The sequence below is a fragment of the Macadamia integrifolia genome, chromosome 1, assembly GCF_013358625.1.
Source record: "Macadamia integrifolia cultivar HAES 741 chromosome 1, SCU_Mint_v3, whole genome shotgun sequence".
Taxonomy (NCBI): Eukaryota; Viridiplantae; Streptophyta; class Magnoliopsida; order Proteales; family Proteaceae; genus Macadamia; species Macadamia integrifolia.
The window spans coordinates 30173826-30188219 of record NC_056557.1 but is presented as its reverse complement, the minus strand read 5'-3'; the positions used below and the strand labels follow the sequence as shown (position 1 = coordinate 30188219).

Here is a 14394-nt window from a genome sequence, read left to right as displayed (position 1 = left end):
GTTTCGTTTCACTTATTTTTAGAAATAGAAATAGAAATTTTTACTTATTTATGGTTCAAGAAACGACCCAGGCGAAACAAGTTCAACTTGTTTCGCCGTTTTTGGAAACGACTTGTGGCAATTCTTTCACTGGTTAACATCGACTTCTAAAAACATGACTTATCAAACACCTTCAATTCCGTTTCTGTTTCTAGAAACGTAAATTTATGTTTCTGCCGTTTCTTGAAACAGAAACGGCAGAAACGTTATCAAACGGGTCCTTTGTTTCTTACTGCACCAAGAGATAAGAGAATCACCAAGAAAGAAACAATAACCAGCGGTTGAACGTCGATCAGTAACATCTCTAGCCCAGTCAGCATCAAAGTAGACTCTCAATTCAAGAGAAGAGTGAGAAGAATACAATAAGCCTTGGAGGAGAGTGCCCTTTATGTAGCGGAGGATGCGAAGAACTACAGCATAATGTGTGGTGCGTGGAGATGTCATACACTGGCTGACAAGATGAAAAACATAGGCAATATCAGGGTGGGTGATGGTCAAGTAAAAAAGACTACCGACAAGCTGGCGATAAAGGGTAACATTAGATAGAGGTTCCCCATCAGTGGCTCGCAACTTGGTATTGAGTTCTAGAGGCGTATCAGTAGTTTTGTTATCAGTCAGTCCTACTCGTGATTGTAAGTCAGAAGCATACTTGGCCTGAGACAAAAAATAACCATCTGTAGCAGAGGAAACTTCAAGATCAAGAAAGTACCATAAAGATCCAAGATCTTTCATCTCAAAATGCTGGCTTAGAAAGAGTTTTAAAGACTATATTCCTGTAATGTCATCCCCTGTAATAAGCATATCATCCACATGAAAAAGTAAAAGTATAGTTCCAGAGGTAGCCTAATGAACGAAGAGTGCATTGTCATGTGGGCTTGGGGAAAATCCAAATGTAGAGATAGTAGAAGTGAACTTGTTTAAGTCTGTATAAATCACGACGGAGACGATAGACCATATGAGGTGGATGAGAATATCCTGGAGGTGGTTTCATAAAGACTTCATCATGGAGATCGCCATTTAAAAATGCATTTTTTACATCCATCTGAAAGAGAGACCATTTACGAACAGCTGCCACAGCGATCAAGGTGCGAACAGAGGTTAAGCGGGCAACAGGAGCAAATGTCTCTTCATAGTCGATACCATACTCCTAATTGTATCCTTTTGCAACTAGGCGAGCCTTATACCTCTCAATTGAACCATCAGACCGAGTTTTTATCTTGTACACAGTTTTACTAGGAGGAAAATCAACCAGATCCCAAGTAGAAGCCTTGTGGAGAGCATCAAGATCTTCTGTCATTGCTTCTGCCAAAGAGGGTCAGAGGAGACCTCACGGTAGGAAGCCGGTTCATATAAAGAAGCAAGTACAGAGAAATAACATTGAAAATCTCGAAGATGAACAGATTGTTCTCTTACTCGGTCAGGATATTGACAAGAGGTGCCGGCAGGAGAATCCACAGAGAGGTCTAGATCATTGGGGGGTCGTAAGGAGTTAGAATCGGTGTTGTTGATGGAGGAGGAAGGGCGGTGGGAAGGTTTGGAGCTGGCTGAGGAGCCTGAGGAGCAGAGTCAGGTGTTGGTGGAGAAGGAAAAATGTCTGGAATGGGATCGGGGAGGAATTCAGAAGGTACAGAGGAGAGAGAAGAGACACTAGAAAATAATGTGTTTTCTCAAAAAACCACATGACGAGATATGTGGAGACGACGAGCAATTGGATCATGGATCATAGAACCGATATCCCTTATGTTCGATGCCATAACTGAGAAAACAACATTGGGCAGAGCGAGGACAGGGTTTATTATATTCTTTGTCAGGGAGAAGAACGAAACAAAGACAACCAAAAACACGGAGAATTGATGCACGAGTGGTGTCTAAGATGTGACGATGTTTATGCTCGTCGACACTATTTTGTTGAGACGTATCTGGACAGGAAAGTTGGCTAAGAGTACCATTTTGTTGAAGAAATGAACAAAATGATTTTGATGTGTATTCTCCAGCAGAATCAGAGCAAAAAACTTTATTATGCTTGGAGAATTGGGTTAAAATCATACGGACAAAGTTTTGGTAGATGGACAGGAGCTCAGAGTAGAATAGATGAATCCATGTAAAACGAGAATAGTCACCAATAAAAATAGCAAAATACCGTGAGCCTCCTTTAGTAGGAGTAGGAGAGGGACCCCAAATATCAGAATGAATTAAATCAAAAGGAGAAGAGGAAACTGAAGTGCTTATATTAAATGGTAGAGCATGTTGTTTTGCAAGAGTGCAAGATAAGACATCAGGAGTAGGAGCGGGTCCCAATGGTTTGCCCCGTCTGTGGATCCTGCACAACACAACCAGAATGAGAAAAGAAAATGTTATAACCAAGATCACATAATTGACCAACAGAGAGTATATTAAGAGTTAAATGAGGTACAAGATAGACAGCAGGAACAGACAAATGAGGTGTGGAAACATGTCCAGTGTGACTAATGTGGAGAGAGGACCCATTGGCAGTGTGAGTCGTGGGTAAAGCAGGAGAACAAGATTTTGAACTAAATATTGAAGAGTCAGGAGTCAAATGGTTGCAAGCCCCAGAATCAAAGAATCAAGAGGAGTTACCTGACGTGACAGTGAGAGCAGTGACAAAGGAGGGTGTACCAGACAGAGAGAGAACTTGGTTGAGCATCGCCTGAACGTCAGCTGCAGAGTAGCTAGCAGGTGGGGAAGAGGAAGATTCATCCTCTTTTTTTTTCTAAGTGTGACAGCAGCAGCTGTACGATTAGGTTGATTAGAATTCCGAGGATTCTGAGCAGTGCCTTTTAGAGCAGGACAGAAAGTCTTAATCTGTCCGAAACGATGGCAGTGAAAACATGTAGATGTTGCATTCTTCTGCACAGTAATAAGTTCAGAAAGAGATTGATCAACAGTAGGGAGAGGCTGTCGAGAGAGAAGAGAGGCTCGTGTATGCTCAAAAGTCAAAAAGCTCATCAAGTGCCATGAGAAATTGAACCAAGCAAGTGGACTCACGGTGAGTGCAATAAATCTTAAGATCCGTAGAACACTTTTAAGTGGGGGCCAATAAGTGCAAGTTGATCCCATAATGCAGACATAGCAGAGTGAAAATCAGATAGAGACTGACCTTTCTTGAGTTTCAGATTATGAAGTTGAAGAAGAAGTTGATAGTGACGAGAGAGATCGGAAGGAATGTACCCGTGTTCAAGAAATTCCCAAACTTCCTTTGCCGTGGTATACTTCCCAAGAAGAACACCAATGGAGGTGATAGTGGTATTGGTGATCCAAGATATAATCTTGTGATTGTTGCTATCCCATTCGTCTAAACGTTTCTCAAAGGCATCAGTATCTTCAGTGGCTTTCTTTGTGGGTACAGCCTTGTCTCCAGCCAGTGATGTAGCGCCGAAGCGTTCGACCTTTTAGAAAGCTAGTCATAGCTTGAGCCCAAGGGACATCGTTGACTGTTCCTTCCAAAACCAAACGGATGGGTTGAGTGACATCGGCAATTGCCATATGTAAAGTGATGAAACAATAACACTTGACTTTTTTTTTTTATTTATTTAAAGAGACAAAAGACAATAGAAAAGAATTTCAAGGGGGGCAAGGTTGGTGGTGGATGAAGAAAGAGAAAAGTTAAAGAATAATATATTAAAAAGAGTGGGAAGGGGGAAGTCCGTAGAACCAAAGAGAGAAGTGAGAGAGAAATGTTTGGGTTTCTTGACAATAATGATGTGAGAATAGTGCTTGTGGAGTAGGTTATAATGGAGGGTAATAAAGACAACACAAAGAAAATAAAGGAGGAAAGAGAGTTTCTTCCCTCTATGAGTGTTGGAAGTTGGAACTTTGCACAAAGCAAAGGTGCGATGGCTGGGCAATGGCAAGACGATGGCAAGACAGCAGCAACTTGTTGAGAACAAAAAAATGGCGGAACATCAGCAAGATGACGGCAGGAACATGGCGTGACAACGGCAGGAACAGATGATTTAGCTTCACAAAGAACATGGGGCAGCCCTAGAACTCAAAGACTTGCTGGCGGATGTTGCCAATCACCGTTTGTGAGACTCATCAAGAAAACCTTGGCTCTAATACCATGAAACAAGATGAAAACTATAAATCTTAATATATTTCATCATGTATAAAACTATCTATTTATACAAGAGTTTTATATAAAATAGTTAATATTATAGGTGGAGGTTGGGATATACATTAACACCTCCTCAATATGATAGTACAAATTGAACATTGCAGTTAGGGGTGGGGATGTACATTAACGGAAGGAAGCTAGCATGGATGGATCACAGAGGCAACTCAATCTAGTATATCATTAGTTTATAACTTTCACATGGAGTGTACGTACGTGTAATAATTATGTAGAACTTAAATTTCTAAATATGTGGACATAGGATTCTGAGGGTCAACAAGAAATTCTTTAAGAATTTCGTAAAGCTAGTTTAGGCCAGCTGTCTATCTCCATGCATTTTGAGTCCTGCATAATATCCGGAACTAGTACTGATTCACATGTCCGAGGTTCGCATTATTCGTGACACATGAAAGAATTTGATTGACAACCACTACGTGGTGAATTGACATCAATATTCCTTTTCTCCAAAATGGAGGTAAGGCTCCATACATGTTGACTCACAAAAAAATAGAAGAATTTTCTATTGTATTGTGGCCAGTGTCCTAGGTTTATCTCTCTCCTCATATTATCGGTAAAAATGTCATTTCATAGAAGAGAGAAGAGACTGGACAAAGAATCTTGGATGCATGGTTTTAAGTATCAGTGCATATCATGCTGTATCGGTCGATATGTATCCGTATCGAGAGGCATCGGCATGATACATACCGATACGATACATGAAAATTTTAAAACCCTTATGTATCGATACGTATCATACGATACACACCGATACTCATCGATACGTATCGATACTCTATGAAAAATTCAAAATTGAAGTGAAATGTACGTTTCGATATGTATCGATACGTATCGGTATGTATCAACCGATACACACCGATACGGTCATAAAATGGCCAAAATTGGGTAATTTTTTAGAAAAACACAATTTTTTGAGGTGTTTTTGTTCCAAAGTTGCTGCCAACCATTTTTCTCTCTAACTAAAGTGGAAATCAAGGTTGGGAACAAGGATTTTACATTTATGGGACAATTACAAACCTTGGATTCTTAGTGCGATACTCTCAATTTACTGTTTATGCATAATACATATTATATATAACTTTTTTTAACTATTTTTTTATGTAAAAGTATATAAAAAAGTGTTTCCTATCCATTTATGTGCGTATCTTTAGCGTATCTCCGATACGATACGATACCCTCCGATACGTATCTTAATTTTGGCCAACTGACACGATGACCGTTACCGATACTTTAATCCTTGCTCGAATGTCTTAAGTTTGACTTCCACTAGGCACACTTTGGACCACTCACACGGGAGTGTTTAGTACTCTTCACTGCTTTCAGTGAAAGTTGAATGTCTCTCATTCAACCCTGGTATGACACAGTCCATGCGATTGTGAGGTTAGTATAGACCCGTGGGACTAGTCAGGCCTAAGGCCTGGATACCGATCGATAACAATAAAAGAAATAAATAAATAAAGAGAATATTTTTCCTATTATTATTGGGTAATTGTTTTCTGTCCGTAAGAGACCCCTATACCTACAAAGGGTTGCACACTCTAATGGCACAATAATCATTACATGTCCTTGTGTCATGATGTAAGGGCTTATCAAGGACTTAAAACTTTGTCCAAAAAAAATTTACGGAAAAAATTATGCGAGCAAGCAGTTTGGAAGAGGACACTAATAAGTTATGGCAAAATACTATTGACTATAGAAGAATAATGAAATTATTTTTTTTAAGAAAAAGAAAGATAGACACAAAAATAGACTGCAGCCAACTAATTTCTTTTGGTCAATTCTCTAATAGATAGTTCAATCGTTTTTCTAGGTAAATGGCAGCCAACTAAATTCTTTTGGTTGTTAGTAGAAATTGTAATTAATTGGTTGCATTTCAAGTCGTAGCTAATTTTTTTTTTCAAGTGAGATATACATGGTGCACCCTAATTCGACCATAATTTTATTTTTGATTTATCAAAAAAATAAATAATAAACAAATAAATTCAGGAAAGGCCACGTAAGAACATAGAACGTGATACGCTATTGTAATAAATAGGAGACAACTGTCATTTTGTAATTATAAATTTCTCACGTGCTTTATTTTTAATTTAGTTTTTTTGATAGATTTTAGTTGTTTTATTTTGCTTACCCTCTTAAAAAATGAAAATTTTATAAGTTTCAAAGTGCAGAAAAGGGGGGACCCATGAGTGGAGAAGCACAAAAGCCCATTTGGCAAACCCTTTCTATTTTTTATTTTTATTTATTTTTAACACCAAGGAAGGAGCAAAATTTCTTAAATTCCTTTGAACATATGTGGAAGAAATTTAAGGATAAGTGTGGTGGTCAAGAGCCGGAAGAAGACAAAAGAAATCAGATGGTACTGCTTAGGCGACAATTTATGATAAGAACTAACTTGACAACATTCATTTTAATAACAAAAGTTGAAAATGAACCCTAATAAATATGACGGAGTTTCCTATGTCTGATTTCTGCATCGTAGAATCCGTCTAAATATTTCTATAAACAAATAAAAAATAAAAATAAAAGACAAAAAACCGTCTAAATATTACCTTCCTAACATAGTTTAGAAAAAATAATAGTCTTGTAACTTTTGTTAGTGGTAAAAACTACCAGTTAGTTAAATGGTTCCTCATTGCCATTTTGAATAAGTAGATCCCAAGGTCTTCTGCTCAATTGTAAAATTATAAATTTAAAAAAAAAAAAAAAGAAGAGAAAAAAACTTGACAAATGCAATGGGGCTTCACCCTATGCTACTTGAAGATGTGTTATCAAATTCTACATGGGAAAGAAGGGCCCATACCTATTGATCCAAATCAAGGGGTCTCCGTAGGGTAGGAAAACTCCAACCTTAAAGAATAAATGATCTCTACTTTCCAAGATACCTGAATAGTTCATCTTCGGCCAATTTGGACCCTCAAAATAGATTCTTTTTCTGATGAAGCTCAATCAATGCCCAATTAGTCGTGTTGGACTCCTCTTAACCTAAATAGATGATTTATACCTTTAGTTTTTCAAGATTCCGTCCAAGTTCTATAAGCCAATATGGGCCCTCGAAATGAAATCTTTTTCTATCGAAGTTAGATTGATCTCTGGTCAGTCGTGTTGGACAACTTTTGACCTAAATAGATGATTTCCAGATTCGATTTCTAATATTTCCTCTGAATTCCATCGGCTAATCTCGGCCTTCGAAGTGGAGCTAACTTTGTGAGATAAACTATGATCAAGCCACAGAGTGCGCAAAGGGGCATGTCAGTAAACTATGAGAATTCAACTACTGAATATTATCACATTGTGGACAATTGGGATTAACTTGAATATATCTTCTACAAAGATTCATTTATGTAGCAAGACCCCAACACAAGCCCTTGAAACAAAAGATTTGATTTTTGGGTGAGAATTGAAGCTTTAAATTTGCTTCTAGACCTTGTCAAGAACTTCCTGCCAAGGTTTTGAAGATGCTTGAAGAGCTTCCTTTACAGCTTCTAAAATTTTCAATTAGTGGTATACCAATTTGACCTAAAATATTCTATTGCAAGATTCACCCCAAGTCTCGAAATTTTTTTGTGGGAACATTAGCAATTGAATTTTCAAAATCGTAGTTAGCTCGTATGATGAAAAAGAGAAGATACAAGATCATGTTTCCAAGTCCAGGTGTCACAATGAATGTTGAGAAACTTTTTGAAAGACAAATCAGGGGTTGGGTAGTCTGAATGTGGAATGTTAGAAGAGAGTGGATCCAATAGTAATTCCAAAAATGAATGTTTTCGCTATCACCAATACGCCAGATTAAGACTCCCCCTAATAAAAATTTGATGGCGCTCTACAAAGTTGTTGAGGAAGCAAAGTGGGTAACTTAAAATATGAACATGCATAGTACGACATTAAAGAGGCCACCGACTTGAGCATCAACTCCTTTCCTGCGTGATATAAAAAGACTAGTCCACCATCCGTCTAATTTCTTTATAATCCTTTCTGAAATATCACCAAAGGGTTCAGCTTTTGAAACTTCAAAATGAGTAGGGAACCCAAGATATTTTTTTCAGCCTGGCCTAGCTTGAGGAAAGCCTCTGACGCTGAAAAATTTTAGAGGATTAGGAGGTAACACAAATGACAGCTTCAAAAGATAAAAAGAACTCGCCACTCAAAAGAAATCCATCTAAGGGATAAGAGAACTCAAGAAAGACTACTTCTTTTTAAAGACCAAAGGCTCAAATAAAATTATGAATAAACTCCAAGTATTACATTGATACATTCCATTCACTGGTATAAGCTTATACAGATGAACATGGAACAACCTTCCAAGCATAGGCAATTTCCATGAATGAAATTTAAGACTCATTGGAAAAAGAAAAACAAACATTGTGAAGACAAACAACTATCCAATAGGAAAGGGCCTTGGAAACATTAAAAGGTATTTCCCATTTTTTGAAGAGTCCAAAAACATAATGGTTGAAGTGTCCAAGAAATTCTAGAACTGAATTTGAATAGAAGCTAGACTAAAGAGATGAATTTCAGAACTCTAAGAGTATGTAGTCGGCCCAGATACACTCAGATACACTTTACCAAAATAGTCATAACTTCTTCTAGAAAATAGCAAATGAGGCACCTTTTTTTTTTTTCGAAAATAGATTTCTAGACATTTCCATCAATATATAGCACGACTTCTAGTTCTTTCTAAGTTGGTACAGGTGTCGCCATGAAGTTACCCCAAAATCCTGCACTGTAACTTTTATTTTCATCTTCTATCCTTTGGCTTAGGCTTATGGGTTTATTGGAGTGGGTTGTTACCCCAATTTGAAATGCTCCTGCATCATAAGCTTCTGCTATGCGTAATAGGGAGAAAGGTTATGACGGCCTTGTGTGCCACCAGGATCAAATGGGAATAAGATAACATCTCCATTTGATTTGTTGAATGCACAAACCTGGCCATGCAATTTGGTCACAAGTTGATTGATCATCTCCATTTTGGTATACATGAACAAAATTGGTTCATATATGTCATTTTCAATTTGATCATATAACCCATCCATATTTGGTTTGTTGATGTCGCTCATGACACAAACAAAATTAACTCTAAGTGAATGTGTAGACATCTCAAAAAATAGATCAACATACTCAACTTGAAGAACCAATGAACTCTTTGTCATATGAATCATGATGAACTTTGTCGTCGCCATTGCCTCCTTCACTCGGGAATCTGAAAAAGAATCATTAGACACAAGAAATAATTCATGGTCTTTATTTGTTGTCGCTCCCACTTTTTGACTGGATATGATTATCTCTGATTCTAATGTGCCATGATTATGTGAGAAAATTTCAGCATCATTGTTCTCACAAATCATGTTGAAAATATCACTGTTCTTCACAATTTCATAAACATCGTCGATGACAAGTATACATTCTGAAACAAATTCTGATTCAAGTGTTTCAAAACTTTTATCTTCGTTGACTTCCTCATCCGGGTACTCATCGTAGTTGGGAGGCTCTTGATAACGACATCAAGGGCAACCACTGTTGTTTGAGGCTTCACTTCGAGCACGACCAAAGGGGTTAACATCCTTTTCATTAGAAGAATCATGCTCTGAATCATGATGCCAATCATCATGTTCTAGAGATTCGAAGCATTGCAAATGTCTTGAAACTGCTGCACTTGTCTCCTTAAGTCATCCATCTCCATGTCTCTTAGGTCTCTTTCTTAAGTTGGTTGTAATTCAAATGTTTGATCCATGTCTCCGACGACCTGCCATTGAACTAGGCTCTGATACCAACTTGACGTCAGAAAATTTAAAGGATTGGGAGGTAACACAGGTGACCGCTTCAAAAGAAAAAGAGAACCCGTCACCCAAAGAAAAGCCACCTATTTTTTTTGCTCAAGATCAGCAAATATATTTCCTTAAAAATGAGAGAAATATACAAAACTAACATGGCAAAATAACTGCCCAACAGAAAAACTACCATACAAACCCCCTCCCACCTTTGGCATTGTCATCAGTAGTGAAGAGGCCTGATATGACTAACTGGCTTAACAAAACCTAAACTGAGGTTTTCTTATTGCATCCCAAGAAATATCATCATGAACAAACCGAGGAGGCTCTGGCCAGACTGTAGTGCTCCTGGTAGAAGCTGCATGCTTAGCCAAGTGATCCACTACGGAATTTAATTCCCGAAAAACATGAATAATTTCCCATCTAGTCCGATCCAAGTAACCTTTATATTGCAACCAACGATGATATAGATACCAAGGAATTGTTTCACTTTTGATGCTTGATACTACCGCTTGTGAGTCACATTCCACCACTATCCACCTTAATTGTAGTGAATACGCAATCCGAATGGCTTCAAAAAAGCTGAAAATTCCGCACCAAAATTAGTTGAAATACCTTGATAGGTAGCAAAACATAGCATAGGGTGCCCCATATGATTTCTCAGAATACCCCCACCACCTGCAGTACCTGGATTCCCAAGAGAACACCCATCAATATTAATCTTAATATTTCCCAAAACTGGCCGTTCCCACTTTAATTCTGTAATATCTTGTGTCTTGCCCATCGCTTTTTTTAACCTTAATGATCTTGATAAAATCAAGGTTTTGATTTTAACAGGAGATACTACAGAGAAATCAATCAGATCATTCATAGTATCTTTGACAACAAAAGTTGGCTCCCCTCTTCGGTCGTCATATCTTCTTCTATTACATTCCAGCTATATTCAATATGGAACATAAATCAAAGCTGCACTCCAAACCCTCTTCAATGGCATCACATTTGATTTCCTCTTCCATCATGAAAACAATTCCTGAATAGACTGAAACCCAAGCCATCGCTGATCAAATATACACAAAAACTCAGACCAAACCATTTTTACTTAACTACACTCAATAAATAGATGTATATTGGACTCTACTTCCACGTGGCACATATGACATCTAGATGCCATTTGAATCGATCGCTTCATAACTTTATCATGTGTTGGGAGACGACGTTGCACGAATCGCCACCCAAACAAAGCAGCCCTAGGAGAGATTCCTTTCATCCAAATGAAACTATGCCACCACATGGAAGGGGATTTAGACTGAATCCCTTCCCACGCCGATAGCACAGAGAAGTTTTCCGGACTGAGTAAGAGACCAAATCCTTTTATCTACCTGAGTTACTAATGGAAGAGGGAATGATGTAATTTGGCCAATAATTGTCTGTCACTCCCCTGATTGCACCATAAGTACCACCCATTCACCATCCACAATAAAATCATCGACTTTTGCATTGAGAGGCAGCTGAAACTCCATTGCACCTGGAATCAAATCTACTATTCTAGATTTGGATAGCCATCGATCAAACCAGAATTTAATCTGAGACCCATCACCAAGGACCCATCTCTCATTCTGCTCCACGAAATTCCACACACTTTTCACCCCTGGCCAAATAGAAGAAGAGAAATACGAAGATTTTGGAGCTCCCTCCATGTTAAGGAACCACCATCTTAGGAAAACCGCTACCATTGACTCATCATTCTTAATAAACCATGCAAGCTTAGAAAGCATTGCAAGGTTCACATCTTTCAACCACCGAATACCCAAACCTCCCTCCAATTTCGGTTTACAAACCTCTTGCCACTTAACTGTAACTGCCTTGGACATTTCTGAGTCTCCACTCCAAATGAATTTCCTGATCCACCTTTCCATCAAAGCAATCAAAGAGGCCGGCCAAAGATAAACTGAAAAGTTATGGATGGGTATACTACCCATAACCGATCTGACTAGCTCCACCCTCCCTGCCATCGATAATAACTTGCCCTTCCATCCCGTCAACTTGGCTTTAAACTTGTCAACTAAAGGCAAAATAAGGTTTTTCTTCACTCTTACCTCTAAAAATTTCCACACCCAAATAGCGGGTTGGAAATTTACACTTAGGAATGCCAATCTCTTCTTTAATCCTCCTTTTCCTTGAATTCTGAATTTTTCCAAAGAAACATTTGCTTTTCTCCCAACTGATCTTCTGCCCTGAGTATCCTTTGTACTTATCCAAAAAACATTTCAAGTTTCTTACTCCTTTCAAATCTGCCTTCAAGTATATGAAGATATCATCTGCATATAATATATGGGTAGGGGTAATAACTCTCCTAGGTCCAGTGAGAGAGCTGATTTTTCCTTCACTCCTGAGATCAGTGAGGCCCCGACATAACACTTCTTCTCCTAAGAAGAAAAGAATTGGAGAAAGTGGGTCACCCTGTCGCAGCCCTCGCTCCAACCCAAAAAAACCCACCGGGCCCCCATTAGCGAGCACAGAGAGTCTGGAAGACAGTAATATCTGATGAATCCTATCGACCACAACATGCGAGAAGCCAAACTTTCGCAAAACATTAAATAGAAAAGTCCAATCCATAGTATCATACGCCTTCTGGATGTCCAATGTTAGAGCCATACGCCCTTCATATGACTTAATATGCATTATGTTTGCCAGCTCTGATGCAATGCAAATATTGGAGGAAATAATCTTCCCTTTCTGAAGAGCACCCTGCTCTTCAGAAATTAATATTGGGAGAACAACCTTCTTCTTCTTAAAGGCCAAAGACTCAAATAAAATTATGAATAAACTCCAATTATTACATTCCATTCACGAGTATAAGCTTATATAAATGAACATGGAACAACCTTTCAAGCATAGGCAATTTCCAAGAATTAAATTAAGACTCATCAAACATTGGGAAGATAAACAACTATCTAATAGGAAATGACCTTGGAAACCTTGAAAGGTATTTTCCACTACTTGAAGAGTCTAGAAACATAATGGTTTTTTTTTTTTTTTTGCTAAAGGTCAGTAAGATTTTATTAAAAATGAATGAATAAATTACACAGAAACCCATTTGGGCATATTTGAAACAAAAAACCAGATCTCAGTTCCATCTTCAGCATTGCTATCAACAAAAAGAGACATGGACAAAGATAGATCAAAACTTAATCTTCAACTCCACCTTCAGCATTGCCATCAACAGAGAAGAAGACTAAGTAAATGAAATCTATCTAAAGCCTATAAACCAACCAATCCCTTGAATCTATATCGGGGTCTCTCTGTGGCATCCCAATCAACATAATTAACTATAAATCTAGGAGCTTCATTCCAAAATATTGACGTTTTTGTTGATGCTACATGCTTAGCAAGGCTATCAGCTACTATATTCACCTCTCTAAAGTAGTGACTAATAATGCATCTTGCCCATTTAAATATCTCAGCAAGGAGAACCATTTTTGTCTAAACTTCCAAGGAATAATCTTATTTTGCAGACACCAAACAACTGAATGTGAGTCAGATTCCACTTTAATCCAAGACAAACATAGCTTTTTGGTAATATGGATGACTGCCAAGCAAGCAGCAAACTCAGCATCATAATTTGTTGAGATTCCTAGAAATGAAGAGAAACACTTCATAGGAAGCCCTACATGGTCTCAAAAAATTCCCCTTGTGCCTACATATCCCGGGTTTCCAGTTGGGTGCAATTTAGAATGGGAACACCTTGGATGGATTCATCTAATTCTCTGCTTTCCTGAACACCTTGCAAAGCATTTGAGAGCAGATAATGAAGAGGGCAAGAGAAAGCGAATCTCCTTGTCTAATTTCCCTTGTCATCTGGATCAAACCTCCAACTGATCTATTAATAAGAAACTTGTAATTCACTGAATGAATGCTAGCCTTGACTAAATGGACCCAATTGTCAAAAAACCCCAACCACGGTATTAACATTTCAATGAAATTCTATTTAACTCGATCGTAGGCCTTCTTCATGTCAAGCTATACTGCCATTAGCTTCTTGTGCCCTTTATTTTTCATCTTCATTTTTTTTTTTCAATGTAGTTGAATAGCTCATGAGCTGCTATAAAATTATGGTCTAAGATAGACTGGTTTGAGATGAAAGCATATTGGTTTGAAGCAATTAAATCTTCTATAACCGACTTCAGATGATTGGCCAAAATCTTTGTAATGACCTTCACTAGTACTGCACATAATGCATTCGGTCTGAATTGTTCAGAGTACTCCATTTTTTTCATATTTGGAATCAAACATATTAGAGTTGTGCTGAGGGGATGAGAGAAATGGCAAGTTTGAAAAAAAAGAAAATATATTAAAACACGGGAGAAGAGGTCATCCTTTACTCTCTCTCTCTCTCTCTCTCTAGATCTCTCTTTTTTTTTTTTTTTTTTTTTTTTTTTT

General features: G+C 38.0%; 1 long non-coding RNA gene across 1 annotated transcript; it reads right to left on the bottom strand.

The window, feature by feature from the left end:
- Window positions 1-355: 355 nt before the first annotated feature.
- Window positions 356-4175, bottom strand: LOC122075997. The gene is made up of 2 exons (XR_006139409.1): window positions 3158-4175; window positions 356-2907 (listed from the first exon to the last, which is right to left on the bottom strand). It is a non-coding gene; the product is annotated as an uncharacterized LOC122075997 (long non-coding RNA).
- Window positions 4176-14394: the final 10219 nt, after the last annotated feature.